Genomic DNA, 22,287 nt, shown 5'->3' on the forward strand with positions numbered 1-22,287 from the left:
TCTGCATCTTCAACTTGTTTCTGGCATGCATATCCACCACATTTAAAACATGTTAGGATCAATTAGGAATCTCTTTCGTATAAAATTCCACCAAGTTATCTAGAGTTGTACTTGTGCAATTTCCCCAACGGGGATAACAAAACTTGGGTGCTTATTTTTAGTGCGTGAAAATAACTTTCTTCATTCACATTTATTATAGTTTTCAAATTTTTTTTGCATACAGAAACTCTAAAATTTCCATTTTTTTGTGATCTATATTTGCCTTATCTTTTGTTTACAAGAAAACAGGGAGAGTGCAAAAAGTCAAGTTTGAAAAAAAAAATTGAATATCCAAAATGGAAATGCACAAATGCTGAGAGAGATAATTCCAAAACGTATCTGGGATTTTTTAGGTCCGCTTTTTGTAAAATAGGCAAAAAGTGGGTTATTTAGCTCTGGTAAATATCCCACCGCACGTTAACATGAGAATTTTAATTCTTTCTACTCCTTGAAATTTTTGGATCATTGGGTCATCTGCATCTTCAATATGTTTCCGGTTCGCATATCCCCCACATTTAAAACATGTTAGGATCAATTAGGAATATCTTTCTAATAAAATTCCACCAAGCTATCTGTGGTTTTACTATTGGAATTTCCCCAAATTGGATAACAAAACTTTGTTGTTCATTTTTAGTGCGTGACAATAACTTTCTTCACTCTCCTTTATTATAGTTTTCAAATTTTTTTTGCATATAGAAACTCTTAAATTTCCATTTTGTTGTGATCTATATTGGCCTTATCTTTTTGTATACTAGAAAATTGGGAGAGTGAAAAACTAGTGTTTGAAAAAAAAAATGAACATCCAAAATGGTAATGTACTAATGCTGAGAGAGATAACTCCAAAAAGTATCTTTTATTTTTTAGGTCCGATTTTGGTAAAATAGCAAAAAGTGGGTTGTTTGGCTCTAGTAAATATCCCACCGCATGCTAACGTGAGAATTTTAAGTTTTTCGGCTAATTGAAATTTTTTGATCATTAGGTCATTTGCATCTTCAACATGTTTCTGGCGTGCATATCCATCACATTTAAAATGTGTTAGGATCAATTAGGAATCTCTTTCTTATAAAATTCCACCAAACCATCTAGGATTGTACAAGTGGAATTTCCCCATCATGGGTAACAAAACATTGGTGGTCATTTTTAGTGCGTGAAAATAACTTTCATCACTCACATTTATTATAGTTTTCAAATTTTTTCACATACATAAACTCTAAAATTTCGATTATGTTGTGATCTATATTTGCCTTATCTTTTTGTTTACGAGAAAACTGGGAGAAAGAAAAACTCAAGTTTTAAATAAAAAATTGAACATCCAAAATGGAAATGCACAAATGCTGAGAGTGATTATTCCAAAAAGTATCTGTGATTTTTTAGGTCCGCTTTTTGTAAAATAGGAAAAAAGTGGGCTTGTTTGGCTCTAGTAAATATCCCACTGCACGTTTACTTGAGAATATTAATTTTTTCTACTTCTTGGAATTTTCTGATCATTAGGTCATATGCATCTTCGACATGTTTCTGGGGTGCATATCCACCACATTTAAAACATGTTAGGATCAATTAGGAATCTCTTTCTTATAAAATTCCACCAAGCTATATGGGGTTGTACTAGTGGAATTTCCCCAACGTGGATAAAAAAACTTTGGTGTTCATTTTTAGTGCATGAAAATAACTTTCTTCAATCACATTTATAATAGTTTTAGAATTCTTTCACATACATAAACTCTAAAATTTCCATTTTGTTGTGATCTATATTTGCCTTATCTTTTTGTTTACGAGAAAACTAGGAGAGTGAAAAATTCAAGTTTGAAAAAAAAAATTGTACATCCAAAATGGAAATGCACAAATGCTGAGAGAGATAATCCAAAATTAGCTCTAATTTTTTAGGTCCGCTTTTTGTAAAATAGGCAAAAACTGGGTTGTTTTGCTCTAGTAAATATCCCACTGCACATTAACTTGGGAATTTTAATTTATTCTACTCCTTGAAATTTTTGGATCATTAGGTCATTTGCATCTTCAACATGTTTCTGGCATGCATATCCACCTTATTGAAAACATGTTAGGATCAATTAGGAATCTCTTTCTTATAAAATTCCACCAAGCTATCTGGGGTTGTCCTAGTGGAATTTCCCCAACGTGGATAACAAAACTTTGGTGTTCATTTTTTGTGCGTGAAAATACTTTCTTCACTCACATTTATTATAGTTTTAGAATTCTTTCACTTACATAAACTCTAAAATTTCCATTTTGTTGTGATCTATAAAAGCATTATTTTTTTGTTGACGAGAAAACAGGGAGAGTGAAAAACTAGAGTTTGAAAAAAAAAATTGAACATGCAAAATGGAAATGCACAAATGTTGAGAGATTTAATTCCAAAAAGAATTTGTGATTTTTTAGGTCCGCCTTTTAAAAAATAGGTAAAAGGTGGGTTCTTTGGCACTTGTAAATATCCCACCGCACGTTAACTTGAGAATTTTAATTTTTTATACTCCTTGAAATTTTTGGATCATTAGGTCATTTGCATCTTCAACATGTTTCTGGCACGCATATTCGCCATATTTAAAACATGATACGATCAATTAGGAATCTCTTTCTTATAAAATTCCACCAAGCTATCTGAGGTTGTACTAGTGGAATTTCCCCAACGTGGATAACAAAATTTTGGTGTTCATTTTTAGTGCATGAAAATAACTTTCTTCACTCACATTTATTATAGTTTTCAAATTCTTTTGCATACATAAATACTAAAATTTCCATTTTGTTGTGATATATATTTGCCTTATCTTTTTGTTGACAAACTGGATGAGTGAAAAAACTCATGTTTGAAAAAAAAATTGAACATCAGAAATGGAAATGCACGAATGCTGTGAGAGAGATAATTCCAAAAAGTATCTGCGATTTTTTAGGTCCGCTTTTTTTAAAATAGGCAAAAAGTGGGTTGTTTGGCTCTGGTAAATATCCCTTCGCACATTAACTTGAGAATTCTAATTCTTTGTACTTTTTGAAATTTTTGGATCATTTGGTCATCTGCATCTTGAACTTGTTTCTGGCATGCATATCCACCACATTTAAAACATGTTAGGATCGATTAGGAATCTCTTTCTTATAAAATTCCACCAAGCTATCTGGAGTTGTACTAGTGCAATTTCCCCAACGGGGATAACAAAACTTGGGTGCTTATTTTTAGTGCGTGAAAATAACTTTCTTCATTCACATTTATTATAGTTTTCAAATTGTTTTTGCATACATAAACTCTAAAATTTCAGTTTTTTTTTTATCTATATTTGCCTTATCTTTTTGTTTACAAGAAAACAGGGAGAGTGCAAAAACTCAAGTTTGAAAAAAAAAATTGAATATCCAAAATGGAAATGTACAAATGCTGAGAGAGATAATTCCAAAACGTATCTAGGATTTTTTAGGTCCGCTTTTTGTAAAATAGGCAAAAAGTGGGTTATTTTGCTCTGGTAAATATCCCCCCGCAAGTTAACATGAGATGTTTAATTCTTTCTACTCCTTGAAATTTTTGGATCATTAGGTCATCTGCATCTTCAACTTTTTTCCGGCTTGCATATCCCCCACATTTAAAACATGTTAGGATCAATTAGGAATATATTTCTAATAAAATTCCACCAAGCTATCTGTGGTTGTACTATTGGAATTTCCCCAAAGTGGATAACAAAACTTTGTTGTTCCTTTTTAGTGCGTGAAAATAACTTTCTTCACTCACATTTATTATAGTTTTCAAATTTTTTTTGCATATATAAACTCTAAAATTTCCATTTTGTTGTGATCTAAATTGGCCTTATCTTTTTGTTTACTAGAAAATTAGGGGAGTGAAAAACTCAAGTTTGAAAAAAAAAATTTGAACATCCAAAATGGAAATGCAAAAATGCTGAGAGAGATAATCCAAAATTATCTGTGATTTTTTTAGGTCCGCTTTTTGTAAAATAGGCAAAAACTGGGTTCTTTTGCTCTAGTAAATATCCCACCGGACATTAACTTGGGAATTTTAATTTATTCTACTCCTTGAAATTTTTGGATCATTAGGTCATTTGCATCTTCAACATGTTTCTGGCATGCATATCCACCTTATTGAAAACATGTTAGGATCAATTAGGAATCTATTTCTTATAAAATTCCACCAAGCTATCTGGGGTTGTCCTAGTGGAATTTCCCTAACGTGGATAACAAAACTTTGGTGTTCATTTTTTGTGCGTGAAAATAAATTTCTTCACTCACAGTTATTATAGTTTTAGAATTCTTTCACTTACATAAACTCTAAAATTTCCTTTTTGTTGTGATCTATAAAAGCCTTATCTTTTTGTTGACGAGAAAACTAGGAGTGTGAAAAACTCTAGTTTGAAAAAAAAATTGAACATCCAAAATGGAAATGCACAAATACTGAGAGATTTAATTTCAAAAAGAATTTGTGATTTTTTTGGTCCGCTTTTTGGAAAATAGGTAAAAAGTGGGTTGTTTGGCACTTGTAAATATCCCACCGCACGTTAACTTGAAAATTTTAATTTTTTTTACTCCATGAAATTTTTGGATCGTTAGGTCATTTGCATCTTCAACATGTTTCTGGCACGCATATCCGCCATATTCAAAACATGTTACGATCAATTAGGAATCACTTTCTTATAAAATTCCACCAAGCTATCTGAGGTTGTACTAGTGGAATTTCCCCAACATGGATAACAAAACTTTGGTGTTCATTTTTAGTGCGTGAAAATAACTTACTTCACTCAAATTTATTATAGTTTTAAAATTCTTTTGCATACATAAACTCTAAAATTTCCATTTTATTGTGATCTATATTGGCCTTATCTTTTTGTTTACGAGAAAACTAGGAGAGGGAAAAACTCAAGTTTGAAAAAAAAATTGAACATCCAAAATGGAAATGCACTAATGCTGAGAGAGATAACTCCAAAAAGTATCAGTGATTTTTTAGGTCGGTTTTTTGTAAAATAGGCAAAAAGTGGGTTGTTTGGCTCTAGTAAATATCCCACCACACGTTAACTTGAGAATTTAAATTTTTTTTACTCCTTGATATTTTTGGATCAATAGGTCGTTTGCATCTTCAATATGTTTCTGGCATGCATATCCACCACATTTAAAACATATTAGGATCAATTAGGAATCTCTTTCTTATAAAATTCCACCAAGCTATCTGGGGTTGTACTAGTGGAATTTCTCCAACGTAGATAACAAAACTTCGGTGTTCATTTTTAGTGCGTGAAAATAACTTCCTTCACTCACATTTATTATAGTTTTCAAATTCTTATGCAAACGCAAACTCTAAAATTTCCATTTTGTTGTGATCCATATTTGCCTTATCTTTTTCTTCACGAGAAAACCTGGAGTGAGAAAAAATCAAGTTTGAAAAAAAAATTGAACATCCAAAATGGATATGCACAAATGCTGAGAGAGATAATTCCAAAAAGTATCTGTCATTTTTTGGGTCCGCTTTCTGTCAAATAGGCAAAAAGTGGGTTGTTTGGTTCTGGTAAATATCCCGCCGCACGTTAACTTGAGAATTTTAATTTTTTCTACTCCTTGAAATTTTTGGATCATTAGGTCATTTGCATCTTCAACATGTTTCTGGCATGCATATCCACCACAATTAAAACATGTTAGGATCAATTAGGAATCTCTTTCTTATAAAATTTGACCAAGCTATTAGGGGTTGTACTAGTGGAATTTCCCCAACGAGGATAACAAAACTTTGGTGTTCATTTTTAGTTCGTGAAAATAACTTTCTTCACTCACATTTGTTATAGTTTTCAAATTCTTTTGCATACATAAACTCTAAAATTTCCATTTTGTTGTGATCTTTATTTGCCTTATCTTTTTGTTTACGAGAAAACTGGGAGAGTGAAAAACTCAAGTTTGAAAAAAAAAATTGAACATCCAAAATGGAAATGCACAAATGTTGAGAGATTTAATTCCAAAAAGAATTTGTGATTTTTTAGGTCCGAGTTTTGGAAAATAGGTAAAAAGTGGGTTGTTTGGCACTTGTAAATATCCCACCACACGTTAACTTAAGAATTTTAATTTTTTTTACTCCTTGAAATTTTTGGATCATTAGGTCGTTTGCATCTTCAATATGTTTCTGGTATGCATATCCGCCACATTTAAAACATATTAGGATCAATTAGGAATGTCTTTCTTATAAAATTCCACCAAGCTATCTAGGGTTGTACTAGAGGAATTTCTCCAACATAGATAACAAAACTTCGGTGTTCATTTTTAGTGCGTGAAAATAACTTTCTTCACTCAAATTTATTCTAGTTTTCAAATTCTTATGCAAACACAATCTCTAAAATTTCCATTTTTTTGTGATCCATATTTACCTTATCTTTTTGTTTATGAGAAAACTTAGAGTGAGAAAAAATCAAGTTTGAAAAAAAAAAAATTGAACATCCAAAATGTATATGCACGAATGCTGAGTGAGATAATTCCAAAAATTATCTGTCATTTTTGGGGTCCGCTTTCTGTCAAATAGGCAAAAAGTGGGTTGTTTGGCTCTGGTAAATATCCCACCGCACGTTAACTTGAGAATTTTAATTTTTTCTACTCCTTGAAATTTTTGGATCATTAGGTCATTTGCATCTTCAACATGTTTCTGGCATGCATATCCACCACAATTAAAACATGTTAGGATCAATTAGGAATCTCTTTCTGATAAAATTTGACCAAGATATTAGGGGTTGTACTAGTGGAATTTCCCCGACGAGGATAGCAAAACTTTGGTGTTCATTTTTAGTGCGTGAAAATAACTTTCTTCACTCACATTTGTTATAGTTTTCAAATTCTTTTGCATACTTCAAATCTAAAATTTCCAGTTTATTTTGATCTATATTTGCCTTATCTTTTTGTTTACGAGAAAATTAGGAGAGTGAAAAACTCAAGTTTGAAAGAAAAATTGATCATCCAAAATGGAAATGCACAAATGCTAAGAGAGATAATTCCAAAAAGTATCTGTGATTTTTTAGGTCCACGTTTTGTAAAATAGGCAGAAACTGGGTTGTTTGGCCCTAGTAAATATCCCACCGCACGTTAACTTGAGAATTTTATGTTTTTCTACTCCTTGAAATTTTTGGATCATTAGGTCATTTGCATCTTCAACTTGTTTTTGGCATGCATATCCACCACTTTTAAAGCATGTTAGGATCAATTAGGAATCTCTTTCTTATAAAATTCCACCAAGCTATTTAGGGTTGTACTAGTGGAATTTCCCTACCGTGGATAACAAAACTTTGGTGTCCATTTTTAGTGATTCAAATTAACTTTCTTCACTCACATTTATTATAGTTTTCAAAATTCTTTCACATACATAAACTCTAAAATTTCCATTTTGTTGTGATCTATATTTGCCATATCTTTTTATTGACGAGAAAATTAGGAGTGAGAAAAACTAAAGTTTGAACAAAAAAATTGAACATCCAAAATGGAAATGCACAAATGCTGAGAGAGATAATTCCAAAAAGTATATGTGATTTTTTAGGTCCGCTTTATGTAAAATAGGCAAAAAGAGGGTTGTTTGGCTCTGGTAAATATCCCACCGCACGTTAACATCAGAATTTCAATTTTTTCTACTCGAAATTTTTCGATCATTAGGTCATTTGCATCTTCAACATGTTTCTGGCGTGCATATCCCCCACATTTAAAACATGTGAGGATCAATTATGAATCTCTTTCTTATAAAATTCCACCAAGCTATCTAGGGTTGTACTAGTGGAATTTTCCCATCGTGGATAACAAAACTTTGGTGTTCATTTTAAGTGCGTGAAAATAAGTTTCTTCACTCACATTTATTATAGTTTTCAAATTCTTTCACATACATAAACTCTAAAATTTCCATTTTGTTGTGATCTATATTAGCCATATCTTTTTGTTTACGTGAAAACTGGGAGAAGGAAAAACTCAAGTTCGAAAATAAAAATTGAACATCCAAAATGGATATGCACAAATGCTCAGAGATTTAATTCCATAAAGAATTTGTGATTTTTTAGGTCCGCTCTTTGGAAAATAGGTAAAAAGTGGGTTGTTTGGCACTTGGAAATATCCCACCGCACGTTAACTTGAGAATTTTAATTTTTTCTACTCCTTGAAATTTTTGGATCATTAGGTCATTTGCATCTTCAACAAGTTTCTGGCATGTTTATCTGCCATATTTATAACATGTTACGTTCATTAGGAATTTCTTTCTTATAAAATTCCACCAAGCTATCTGGGGTTGTACTAGTGGAATTTCCCCAACGTGGGTAACAAAACGTTGGTGTTCATTTTTAGTGCATGAAAATAACTTTCTTCACTCACTTTTATTATATTTTTTAAATTCTTTTGCATACTTAAACTCTAAAATTTCCATTTTATTGTGACCCATATTGGCCTTATCTCTTTTTTTACGAGAAAACTGGGAGAGGGAAAAACTCAAGTTTGAAAAAAAAAATTTGAACATCCAAAAATGAAATGCACTAATGCTGAGAGAGATAACTCCAAAAAGTATCTATGATTTTTTAGGTCCGCTTTTTGTAAAATAGGCAAAAAGTGGGTTGTTTGGCTCTAGTAAATATCCCACCGCACGCTAACTTGAGAATTTTAATTTTTTCTGCTCCTTGAAATTTTTGGATCAATAGGTCATTTGAATCTTCAACATGTTTCTGGCATGCATATCTACCACATTTATAACATGTTAGGATCAATTAGGAATCTCTTTCATATAAAATTCCACCAAGCTATCTGGGGTTGTACTAGTGGAATTTCCCCTATATGGATAAGGAAACCTTCGTGTTCATTTTTAGTGCATGAAAAGAATTTTCTTCACTCACATTTATTATAGTTTCAAATTCTTTCTCATTCTTAAACTCTAAAATTTCCATTTTTTTATGATCTATATTTGCCTTATCTTTTATTTACATGAAAACTGGGAGAGTGAAAAACTCAAGTTTGAAAAAAAAAAATTGACCATCCAAAATTGAAATTCATAAATGCTGCGAGAGATAATTCCAAAAAGAATCTGTGATTTTTTAAGTCATCTTTTTGTAAAATTGGCAAAAAGTGGGTTATTTGGCTCGAGTAAATATCCCACCACACGATAACTTGAGAATTTTAATTTTTTCTACTCCTTGAAATTTTTGGAACATTTGGTCGTTTGCATCTTCTATATGTTTCTGGCATGCATATCCACAACATTTAAAACATGTTAGGATCAATTAGGAACCCTTTCTTATAAAATTCCACCAAGCTATCTGGGGTTGTACTAGAGGAATTTCTCCAACATAGATAACAAAACTTCGGTGTACATTTTTAGTTCATGAAAATAACTTTCTTCACTCATATTTATTGTAGTTTTCAAATTCTTATGCAAACACTAACTCTAAAATTTCCATTTTGTTGTGATCAATATTTGCCTTATCTTTTTGTTTACGAGAAAACTGGGAGAATGAAAAACTCAAGTTTTAAATCAAAAATTTAACATCCAAAATGGAAATGCACAAATGCTGAGAGAGATAATTCCAAAAATTATCTGTGATTTTTTAGGTCCGCTTTTTGTAAAATAGGAAAAAATTGGGCTTGTTTGGCAGAGTAAATATCCCACCGCACGTTTACTTGAGAATATTAATTTTTTCTACTTCTTGAAATTTTAGGATCATTTGGTCATTTGCATCTTCAACATGTTTCTGGGATGCATATCCACCACATTTAAGACATGTTAGGATCAATTAGGAATCTCTTTCTTATAAAATTCCACCAAGCTATCTGGGGTTGTACTAGTGGAATTTCCCCAACGTGGATAACAAAACTTTGGTGTTCATTTTTAGTGCGTGAAAATAACTTCCTTCACTCACATTTATTATAGTTTTAGAATTCTTTCACATACATAAACTCTAAAATTTCCATTTTGTTGTGATCTATATTTGCCTTATCTTTTTGTTGAAGAGAAAACTAGGAGAGAGAAAAACTTAAGTTTGAAAAAAAGAAATTGAACATCCAAAATGGAAATGCACAAATGTTGAGAGATTTAATACCAAAAATAATTTGTAATTTCTTAGGTCCGATTTTTGGAAAATAGGTAAAAAGTGGGTTGTTCGGCACTTGTAAATATCCCACCACATGTTAAATTCAGAATTTTCATTTTTTTTACTCCAGGAAATTTTTGGATCATTAGGTCATTTGCATCTTCAATATGTTTTTGGCATGCATATCCACCACATTTAAAACATGTTAGGATCAATTAGGAATCTCTTTCTTATAAAATTCCACCAAGCTATCTGGGGTTGTATTAGTCGAATTTCCCCAATGTGGATAACAAAACTTTGGTGTTCAATTTTAGTGCGTGAAAATAACTTTCTTCAATCACATTTTTTATAGTTTTCAAATTCTTTTGCATACATAAACTCTAAAATATCCATTTTCTTGTGATCTATATTGGCCTGATCTGTTTGTTTACGAGAAAACTAGGAGAGTGAAAAACTCAAGTTTGAAAAAAAAAATTGAACATGAAAAATGGAATGCACTAATGCTGAGAGAGATAACTCCAAAAAGTATCTGTGATTTTTTAGGTCAGCTTTTTGTAAAATAGGAAAAAAGAAGGTTGTTTGGCTCTGGTAAATATCCCACCGCACGTTAACTTGAGAATTTTAATTTTTTCTACTCCTTGAAATTTTTGGATCATTAGGTCATTTGCATCTTCAACATATTTTTGGCATGCATATCCACCACATTTAAAACATGTTAGGGTCAATTAGGAATCATTTTCTTATAAAATTCCACCAACCTATTAGGGGTTGTACTAGTGGAATTTCCCCAACGTGGAAAACAAAACTTTGGTGTTCATTTTTAGTGCGTGAAAATAACTTTCTTCACTCACATTTATTATAGTTTTCAAATTATTTTGCATACATAAACTCTAAAATTTCCTTTTTATTGTGATCTATATTGGCCTTATCTGTTTGTGTACCAGAAAACTAGGAGAGTGAAAAACTCAAGTTTGAAAAAAAAATTGAACATCCAAAATTGAAAAGCACTAATGCGGAGAGAGATAACTCCAAACAGTATCTATGATTTTTTAGGTCAGCTTTTTGTAAAATAGGCAAAAAGTGGGTTGTTTGGCTCTGGTAAATATCCCACCGCACGTTATCTTGAGAATTTTAATTTTTTCTACTCGAAATTTTTGTATCATTAGGTCATTGCATCTTCAACATGTTTCTGGCATGCATATCCACCACATTTAAAACATGTTAGGATCAATTAGGAATCTCTTTCTTATAAAATTTCATCAAGCTATTAGGGGTTGTACTAGTGGAATTTCCCCAATGTGGAAAAGAAAACTTTGGTGTTCATTTTTAGTGCGTGAAAATAACTTTCTTCACGCACATTTATTATAGTTTTCAAATTCTTTTGCATACAAAAACTCTAAAATTTCCATTTTGTGGTGATCTATATTTGCCCTATCTTTTTGATTACGAGAAAACTGGGAGAATGAAAAACTCAACTTTCAAAAAAAAAATTGAACATCTAAAATGCAAAATGGACAAGTACTTAGAGAGATAATTCCAAAAAGTATCTTTGATTTTTTAGGTCGGCTTTTTTTAAAATTGGGCAAAAGTGAGTTGTTGGGCTCTGGTAAATATGCCACCACACGTTTACTTGAGAATTTTAATTTTTTGTACTCCTTGAAATTTTTGGATCGTTAGGTCATTTGCATCTTCGACATGTTTCTGGCATGCATATCCACCACATTTAAAACATGTTAGGATCAATTTGGAATCTCTTTGCTATAAAATTCCACCATGCTATCTGGGGTTGTACTAGTAAAATTTCCCCAACGTGGATAACAAAACTTTGGTGTATATTTTTAGTCCATGAAAATAACTTTCTTCTCTCACATTTATTATAGTTATCAAATTCTTTCACATTCATAAACTCTAAAATTTCCATTTTGTTGTGATCTATATTTGCCTTATCTTTTTGTTTACGAGATAACTGGGAGAGTGAAAAACTCAAGTTTGAAAAAAAAAATTGAACATCCAAAATGGAAATGCACAAATGCTGAGAGATATAAATTCAAAATTATCTATGATTTTTAAGGTCTGCTTTTAGTAAAATAGGCAAAAAGTGGGTTGTTTGGCTCTAGTAAATATCCCACAGCATGATAACTTGAGAATTTTAACTTTTTCTACTCCTTGAAATTTTTGGATCATTAGGTTATTTGCATCTTCAACATGTTTCTGGCATTCATATCCACCACATTTAAAACATGTTAGGATCAATTTGGAATCTCTTTCTTATAAAAATTCCACCAAGCAATTTGGGGTTGTACTAGTAGAATTTCACTAACGTGGATAACAAAACTTATGTGTTCATTTTTAGTGCATGAAAATAACTTTCTTCACTCACGTTTATTATAGTTTTCAAATTCTTTCACATACATAAACTCTAAAATTTCCATTTTGTTGCAATCTATATTTGGCTTATCTTTTGTTTACGAGATAAATGGGAGAGTAAAAAACTCAAGTTTGAAAAAAAAAATTGAACATCCAAAATGGAAATGCACCAATGCTGAGAGAGATAATTTCAAAATTATCTGTGATTTTTTGGGTCCGCTTTTTTTAAAATAGGCAAAAAGTGAGTAGTTTGGCTTTGGTAAATATCCAACAGAACATTAACTTGAGAATTTTAATTTGTTCTACTTCTTGAAATTTTTGGATCATTAGGTCATTTGCATCTTTAACATGTTTCTGGCATTCATATCCACGACACTTAAAACATGTTAGGATGAATTAAGTATCTCTTTCTTATAAAATTCCACCATGCTATCTGGGGTTGTTCTAGTGGAATTTCCCAAATGTGGATACCAAAACTTTGGCGTTCATTTTTAGTGCGTGAATATAACTTTCTTCACTCACATTTATTTTAGTTTTCAAATTATTTGCCATACATAAACTCTAAATTTTTTATTTTGTTGTGATATATTTTTGCCTTATTTTTGTGTTTACGAAAAAACTGGGAGACTGAAAAACTCAAGGTTGAAAAAAAAATTGAACATCCAAAATGGAAATGCACAAATGCTCAGAGAGAAAATTCACAAAAGTATTTGTGATTTTTTAGGTCCACTTTTTGTAACATAGGCAAAAAGTGGGTTGTTTGGCTCTTGTAAATATCCCACCGCATGTTTAACTTCAGAATTTTAATTTTTTCTACTCCTTGGAATTTTTGGATGATTAGGTTATTTGCATCTTCAACATGTTTCTGGCATGCATATCCACATCATTTAAAACATTTTAGGATCAATTAGGAATCTCTCTCTTATAAAATTCCACCAAGCTATATGGGGTTGTACTAGTGGATTTTCCCAAACGTGGATAACAAAACTTTGGTGTTCATTTTAAGTGCATGAAAATAACTTTCTTCACTCACATTTAATATAGTTTTCAAATTCTTTCACATACATAAACTCTAAAATTTCCATTTTGTTGTGATCTATATTTGCCTTAACTTTTTGTTTACGAAAAAACCAGGAGAGTGAAAAACTAAAGTTAGAAAAAAAAAATTGAACATCCAAAATGGAAATGCACAAATGTAAAAGAGATAATTCCAAAAAGTATCTGTGATTTTTTAGGTCCACTTTTTGTAAAATAGGCAAAAAGTGGGTTGTTTGGCTCAGGTAAATATCCCACTGCACGTTAACTTGAAAATTTAAAATTTTTCTACTCCTTGAAATTTTTCGATCATTAGGTAATTTGCATCTTCAACATGTTTATGCCATGCATATCCACAACATTTAAAACTTGTTAGGATCAATTAGGAATCTCTTTCTTAAACAATTCCACCCAGCTATCTGGGGTTGTACTAGTGGAATTTCCCCAACATGGATTACAAAACTTTGGTGTTCATTTTTAGTGCGTGAAAATAACTTTCTTCACTCAAATTTATTATATTTTTCAAATTATTTCACAAACATAACTCTAAAATTTCCATTTTGTTGTGATCTATATTTTCCTTATCTTTTTGTTTACGAGAAACTTGGGAGAGTGAAAAACTCAAGTTTGAAAAAAAAAAATTGAACATCCAAAATGGAAATGCACAAATGCTGAGAAATATAATGCCAAAAAGTGTCTGCAATTTTTTAGGTAGGCTTTAGTAAAATAGGAAAAAAGTGGGTTGTTTGGCTCTAGTAAATATCCCACCGCACGTTAACATGAGAATTTTAATTTTTTCAACTCCTTGAATTTTTTGGATCATTAGGTCATTTGCATCTCAAACAATGGTCTGGCATGCACATCCGCCACATTTAAAACATGTTTGGAACAATTAGGAATCCCTTTCTTATAAAATTCCACCAAGCTATCTGGGGTTGCACTAGTGGAATTTCCCCAATGTGGATAACAAAAGTTTGGTGTTCATTTTTAGTGCGTGAAAATAACTTCCTTCACTCACATTTATTATAGTTTTCAAATTCTTTTGCATACATAAACTCTAAAATTTCCATTTTCTTGTGATCTATATTTGCCTTATCTTTTTATTTACGCGAAAATTGGAGAGTGAAAAACTGAAATTTGAAAAAAATATTTGAACATCCAAAATGGAAATGCACAAATGCTGAGAGTGATCATTCCAAAAACTATCTATGATTTTTTACGTAGGCTTTTTGTAAAATAGGCAAAAAGTGGTTGTTTGGCTTTGGTCAATATCCCACCGCACGTTAACTTGAAAATTTTAATTTTTTCTACTCCTTGAAATTTTTTGGATCATTAGGTCATTTGCATCTTCAACATGTTTCTGGCATGCATATCCACCTCATTTAAAACATTTTGGATCAATTAGGAATCTCTTTCTTATAAAATTCCACCAAGCTATTTGGGGTTGTACTAGTGGAATTTCCCCAACGTGGATAACAAAACTTTTGTGTTTATTTTTAGTGTGTGAAAATAACTTTCTTCACTCATATTTATTATATTTTTTAAATTCTTTCACACACATAAACTCTGAAATTTCCATTTTGTTGTGATCTATATTTGCTTTATCTTTTTGTTTACGAGAAAATTGGGAGAGCGAAAAACTCAAGTTTGAAAAAAAAATTGAACATCCAAAAAGGAAATGCAGAAATGCTGAGAGAGATAATTCCAAAAAGTGTCTTCGATTTTTTAGGTCCACTTTTAGTAAAATTGGCAAAAAGTGGGTTGTTTGGCTCTGGTAAATATCCCACAGCACGTTAACTTGAGAATTTAAATTTTTTGAACTCCTTGAATTTTTTGGATCATTATGTCATTTGCATCTCCAACAATTGTCTGGCATGCACATTCACCACATTTAAAACATGTTAGGATCAATTACGAATCCCTTTCTGAAAAAATTTCACCAAGCTATCTGAGGTTGTATTAGTGGAATTTCCCCAATGTGTATAACAAAACTTTGGTGTTCATTTTTAGTGTGTGAAATTAACTTCCTTCACTCACATTTATTTTAGTTTTCAAATTCTTTTACATACATAAACTCTAAAATTTCCATTTTGTTGTGATCTATATTTGCCTTATATTTTTGTTTACGAGAAAACAGGCAGAGTGAAAAACTCAAGTTTGAAAAAAAAATTGAACATCTAAAATGGAAATGGACAAATGCTGAAAGAGATAATTCTAAAAAGTATCTGTGATTTTTTAGGTCTGCTCTTTGTAAAATAGGCAAAAAGTGGGTTGTTTGGCTCTGGAAAATATCCCACCGCACGTTAACTTGAGAATTTTAATTTTTTCTACTCCTTGAAAGTTTTAGATCATTAGGTCATTTGCATCTTCAACATGTTTCTGGCATGCATATAAGATATGTTAGGATCAATTAGGAATCTCTTTCTTATAAAATTCCACCAAGCTATCTGGGGTTGTACTAGTGGAATTTCCCCAACATGGATAACAAAACTTTGGTGTTCATTTTTAGTGCGTGAAAATAACTTTCTTCACTCACATTTATTATAGTTTTCAAATACTTTCGCATACATAAACCATAAAATTTCCATTTTGCTGTGATCTATATTTGCCTTATCTTTTTGTTTACGAGATAACTGGGAGAGTGAACAACTCAAATTTGAAAAAAAAATTGAACATCAAAAATTGAAATGCACAAATGCTGAGAGAGATAATTTCAAAATTATCTATCATTTTTTAAGTCTGCTTTTTGTGAAAAAGGCAAAAAGTGGGTTGTTTGGCTCTTGTAAATATCCCACCGCACGTTAACTTGAGAATTTTAATTTTGTCAACACTTTAAAATTTTTGGATCATTAGGTCATTTGCATCTTCAATATGTTTCTGGCATGCATATCCACCACATTTAAAACATGTTAGGATCAATTAGCAATTTCTTTCTTATAAAATTCCATCATGGTATTTGGGGTTGTGCAAGTGGAATTTCCCCAACGTGGATAACAAAACTTTGGTGTTCATTTTTAGTGCGTGAAAATAACTTTCTTCACTCACATTTATTATAGTTTTCAAATTCTTTTGCATACATAAACTCTAAAATTTCCATTTTGTTGTGATCTATATTTGCCTTATCTTTTTGTTTACGAGAAAACAGAGAGACTGAAAAACACAAGTTTGCAAAAAAAAATTGAACATCCAAAATGGAAATGCAAAAATTCTAAGAGGGATAATTCCAAGAAGTATCTGTGATTTTTTAGGTTAGCTTTTTGTAAAATAGGCAAAAAGTGGGTTGTTTGGCTCCTGTAATTATCCCACCTCACGTTTACTATAGAATTTTAATTTTTTCTACTCCTTGAAATTTTTGGATTATTACGTCGTTTGCATCTTCAATATGTTTCTGGCATGCATATCCACCACATTTAAAACATGTTAGGATCAATTAGGAATCTCTTTCTTATAAAATTCCACAAAGATATCTGGGGTTGTACTAGTGGAATTTCCCCAACGTAGATAACATAACTTTGGTGTTCATTTTTAGTGCGTGAAAATAACTTTCTTCACTCACATTTATTATAGTTTTCAAACTCCTTCACATACATAAACTCTAAAATTTCCATTTTGTTGTGATCTATATTTACCTTATCTTTTTGTTTACGAGAAAACTAGGAGAGTGAAAAACTAAAGTTTGAAAAAAAATATTTAACATCCAAAATGGAAATGCACAAATGCTAAAAGACATATTTCCAAAAAGTATCTGTGATTTGTTAGGTCCGCGTTTTGTAAAATAGGCAAAAAGTGTGTTGTTTGGCTCTGGTAAATATCCTACTGCACGTCAACTTGAAAATTTTAATTTTTTCTACTCGAATTTTTTGGATCATTATGTAATTTGCATCTTCAACATGTTTCTGGCATACATATTCACAACATTTAAAACTTGTTAGGATCAATTAGGAATCTGGGGTTGTACTAGTGGAATTTCCCCAACATGGATAACAAAACTTTGGTGTTCATTTTTAGTGCGTGAAAATAACTTTCTTCACTCACATTTATTATAGTTTTGAAATTCTTTCACAAACATAAACTCTAAAATTTCCATTTTGTTGTGATCTATATTTTCCTTATCTTTTTGTTTACGAGAAAACTGGGTGAGAGAAAAAGTCAAGTTTGAAAAAAAAAAGTGAACATCCAAAATGGAAATGCACAAATGCTGAGAGAGATAATTCCAAAAAGTATCTGTGATTTTTTAGGTCCGCTTTTTGAAAAATAGGCCAAAAGTGGGTTGTTTGGCTCTGGTAAATATCCCAACGCACTTCAACTTGAGAATTTTAATGTTTTCTTTTTCGTAGAAATTTTTGGATCATTAGGTCATTTGCATCTTCAACAAGTTTTTGGCATGCATATGCACCACATTTTACGCATGTTAGGATCAATTAGGAATCTCTTTCTTATAAAATTCCACCAAGCTATCTGGGGATTTACTATTGGAATTTCCCCAACATGGATAACAAAACTTTGGTGTTCATTTTTAGAGCGTGAAAATATCTTTCTTCACTCACATTTACTATAGTTTTCAAATTCTATCACATACATAAGCTCTAAAATTTCCATTTTGTTGTGATATATGTTTTTCTTATCTTTTTATTTACGAGAAAACAAGGAGAGTGAAAAACTCAAGTTTGAAAACAAAAAATTGAGCATCCAAAATGGAAATGCACAAATACTGAGAGAGATAATTCCAAAAATTTTCTGTGATTTTTTAGGTCTACTTTTTGTAAAATAGGCCAAAAGTGGGTTGTTTTGCTCTTGAAAATATCCCACCGCACGATAAGTTGAGAATTTTAATTTTTTCTATTCCTTGAAATTCTAGGATCATTAGGTCATTTGCATCTTCAACATGTTTCTGGCATGCATATCCACCACATTTAAAACATGTTAAGATCAATTAGGAATCTCTTTTTTATAAAATTCCACCAAGCTATCTAGGGTTGTACTAGTGGAATTTCTCCAATGTGGATAACAAAACTTTGGTGTTCATTTTTAGAGCGTGAAAATAACTTTCTTCACTCACATTTATTAAAGTTTTCAAATTCTTTCACATACATAAACTGTAAAATTTTTGTTTTGTTGTGATCTATATTTGGCTTATCTTTTTTTTTTTTACGAGAAAACTGGGAGAGTGAAAAACTCAAGTTTGAAAAAAAAATTGAACATCCAAAATGGAAATACAAAAATGCTGAGAGAGATAATTCCAAAAAGTATTTGTGATTGTTTAGGTCAGCTTTTAGTATAATAGGCAAAAATCGGTTGTTTGGCTCTAGTAAATATCCCACCGCACGTTTACTTGAGAATTTTAATTTTTCTACTCCTTGAAATTTTGGATCAATAAGTCATTTACATCTTCAATATGTTTCTGACATGCACCTCCACCACATTTGAAACATGTCGGGATCAATTAGGAATCTCTTTCTTATAAAATTTCACCAAGCAATCTTGGGTTGTACTAGTGGAATTTCCCCAACGTGGATAACAATACTTTAGTGTTCTTTTTTAGTGCATGAAAATAAATTTTTTCATTAACATTTATTTTAGTTTTCAAATTCTTTCACATACATAATCTCTAAAATTTCCATTTTGTTGTGATCTATATTTGCCTTATCTTTTTGTTTACGAGAAAAACTGGGAGAGTGAAAAACTCAAGTTTGAAAAAAAAATTGAACATCCAAAATGGAAATGCACAAATACTGAGAGAGATAGTTCCGAAAATTATCTATGATTTTTTAGGTCAGGTTTTTGTAAATTAGGCAAAAAGTTGGTTGTTTGGCTCTAGTAAAAATCTCACCGCAAGTTTACTTGAGAATTTTAATTTTTTCTACTCCTTGAAATTTTTGGATCATTACGTCGTTTCATCTTCAATATGTTTCTCGCATGCATGTCCGCCATATTTAAAACATGTTAGGATAAATTAGAAATCTGTTTCTTATAAAATTTCACCAAGCTATCTGGGGTTGTACTTGTGGAATTTCCCGAACGTGGATAACAAAACTTTTGTGTTCATTTTTAGTATGTGAAAATAACTTTCTTCACTCACATTTATTATAGTTTTAAAATTCTTTTGCATACATAAACTCTAAAATTTCCATTTTGTTGTGATCTATATTTACCTTATCTTTTTCTTTACGAGAAAACTAGGAGAGTGAAAAAGTAAAGTTTGAAAAAAAATATTTAACATCCAAAATGGAAATGCACAAATGCTAAAAGACATATTTCCTAAAAGTATCTGTTATTTTTTAGGTCCGATTTTTGTAAAATAGGCAAAAAGTGGGTTGTTTGGCTTTGGTAATTATCCCACCGCACGCTAACTTTAGTATTTTAATTTTTTCTCCTCCTTGAAATTTTTTGATCATTAGGTCATTTGCACCTTCAACATGTTTCTCGCATGCATATCCACCACATATAAAACATGTTAGGATCAATTAGGAATCTCTTTCTTATAAAATTCCACCAAGCTATCTAGGGTTGTAATAGTGGAATTTCCCCAATATGGATAACGAAACTTTGGTGTTCATTTTTAGTGAGTGAAAATAACTTTCTTCTCTCACATTTATTATAGTTTTTGAATTCTTTCTCATACATAAACTCTAAAATTTCCATTTTATTATGATCTATATTTGCCTTATCTTTTTGTTTACGAGAAAACTGGGATAGTGAAAAACTCAAGTTTGAAAAAAAAAATTGAACATCCAAAATGGAAAGGCACAAATGCTGAGAGAGATAATTCCAAAAAGTATCTGTGATTTTGTAGGTCCGCTTTTTGTAAAATTGGCAAAAAGTGGGTTGTTTGCATCTTCAATATGTTTCTGGCATGCATATCCAACACATTTAAAAAATGTTAGGATCAATTAGGAATCTCTTTCTTATAAAATTCCACCAACCTATCTGGGGTTGTACTAGAGAAATTTCTCCAACGTAGATAACAAAACTTTGGTGTTCATTTTTAGTGCGTGAAAATAACTTTCTTCACTCACATTTATTATAGTTTTAAATTCTTATGCAAACACAAACTCTTAAATTTCCATTTTGTTGTGATCTATATTTGGCTTATCTTTTTGTTTACGAGAAAACTCAGAGTGAGAAAAACTGAAGTTTGAAAAAAAAAGTAAACATCCAAAATGGAAATGCACAAATGTTGAGAGAAATAATTCCAAAAAGTATCTGTGATTTTTTGGGTCCGCTTTTTGTAAAATACGCAAAAAGTGGGTTGTTTGGCTCTGGTAAAAATCCCACCGCACGTTTACTTGAGAATTTTAATTTGTTCTACTCCTTGAAATTTTTGGATCATTAGGTCACTTGCATCTTCAACATGTTTCTGGCATGCATATCCACCACATTTCAAACATGTTAGGATCAATTAGGAATCTCTTTCTTATAAAATTTCTCCAAGCTATTAGGGGTTGTACTAGTGGAATTTCCCCAACATGGATAACAAAACCTTGGTGTTCATTTTTAGTGCGTGAAAATAACTTTCTTCACTCACATTTCTAATAGTTTTCAAATTCTTTTGCATACTTAAACTCTAAAATTTCTAGTTTGTTGTGATGTATATTTGCCTTATCTTTTTGTTTACGAGAAAACAAAGAGAGTGAAAAACTTAAGTTTGAAAAAAAAATTGAACATCCAAAATGTAAATGCACAAATGCTGAGAGAGATAATTCAAAAAAGTATCTGTGAATTTTTAGGTCCGCGTTTTGTAAAGTAGAAAAAAGTGGGTTGCTTGGCCCTGATAAATATCCCACCGCACGTTAACTTGAGAATTTTATGTTTTTCTACTCCTTGAAATTTTTGGATCATTAGGTCATTTGCATCTTCAACTTGTTTTTGGCATGCGTATCCACCACATTTAAAACATGTTAGGATCAATTAGGAATCTCTTTCTTATAAAATTCCACCAAGCTATCTGGGGTTGTACTCGTGGAATTTCCCTAGGTGGATAAGAAAACTTTGGTGTTCATTTTTAGTGCGTGAAAATAACTTTCTTCACTCACATTTATTATAGTTTTCAAATTCTTTTGCATACATAAACTCTAAAATTTCCATTTTATTGTGATCTATATTGGCCTTATCTGTTTGTTTACGAGAAAACTAGGAGAATGAAAAACTCAAGTTAGAAAAAAAAAATTGAACATCCAAAATGGAAATGCACTAAAGCTGAGAGAGATAACTCCAAAAATTATTTGTGATGTTTTAGGTCCAGCTTTAGTAAAATAGGCAAAAAGTGGGTTGTTTGGCACTGGTAAATATCCCACCGCACTCTAACATGAGAATTTTAATTTTTTCTACTCCTTGAAATTTTTGGATCATTACGTCATTTGCATCTTTAACATGTTTCTGGCATGCATGTCCACCACATTTAAAACATGTTAGGATCAATTAGGAATCTCTTTCTTATAAAATTCCACCAAGCTATCTGTGGTTGTACTACTGGAATTTCCCCAACGTGGATAACAAAATTTTGTTGTTCATTTTTAGTGGGTGAAAATAACTTTCTTCACTCACATTTATTATAGTTTTCAAATTCTTCCACATACATAAACTCTAAAATTTCCTTTTTGTTATGATCCATATTTGCCTTATCTTTTGTTTACGAGAAAACAGGGAGAGAGAAAAACTCAATTTTGAAAAAAAAAAATTGAACATTGAAAATGGAAATGCACAAATGCTGAGAGAGATAATTCCAAAAAGTATCTGTGATTTTTTAGCTCTGCTTTTTGTAAAATTGGCAAAAAGTGGGTTGTTTGGCTCTCTCGTAAATATCCCACCGCATGTTAACTTGAGA

The sequence above is a fragment of the Aristolochia californica genome, unplaced genomic scaffold (assembly GCF_029961685.1).
Source record: "Aristolochia californica isolate CCGP_79_NKW_82.1479 unplaced genomic scaffold, dmAriCali1.0.hap1 SCAF_8, whole genome shotgun sequence".
In the NCBI taxonomy this organism is placed as follows: domain Eukaryota; kingdom Viridiplantae; phylum Streptophyta; class Magnoliopsida; order Piperales; family Aristolochiaceae; genus Aristolochia; species Aristolochia californica.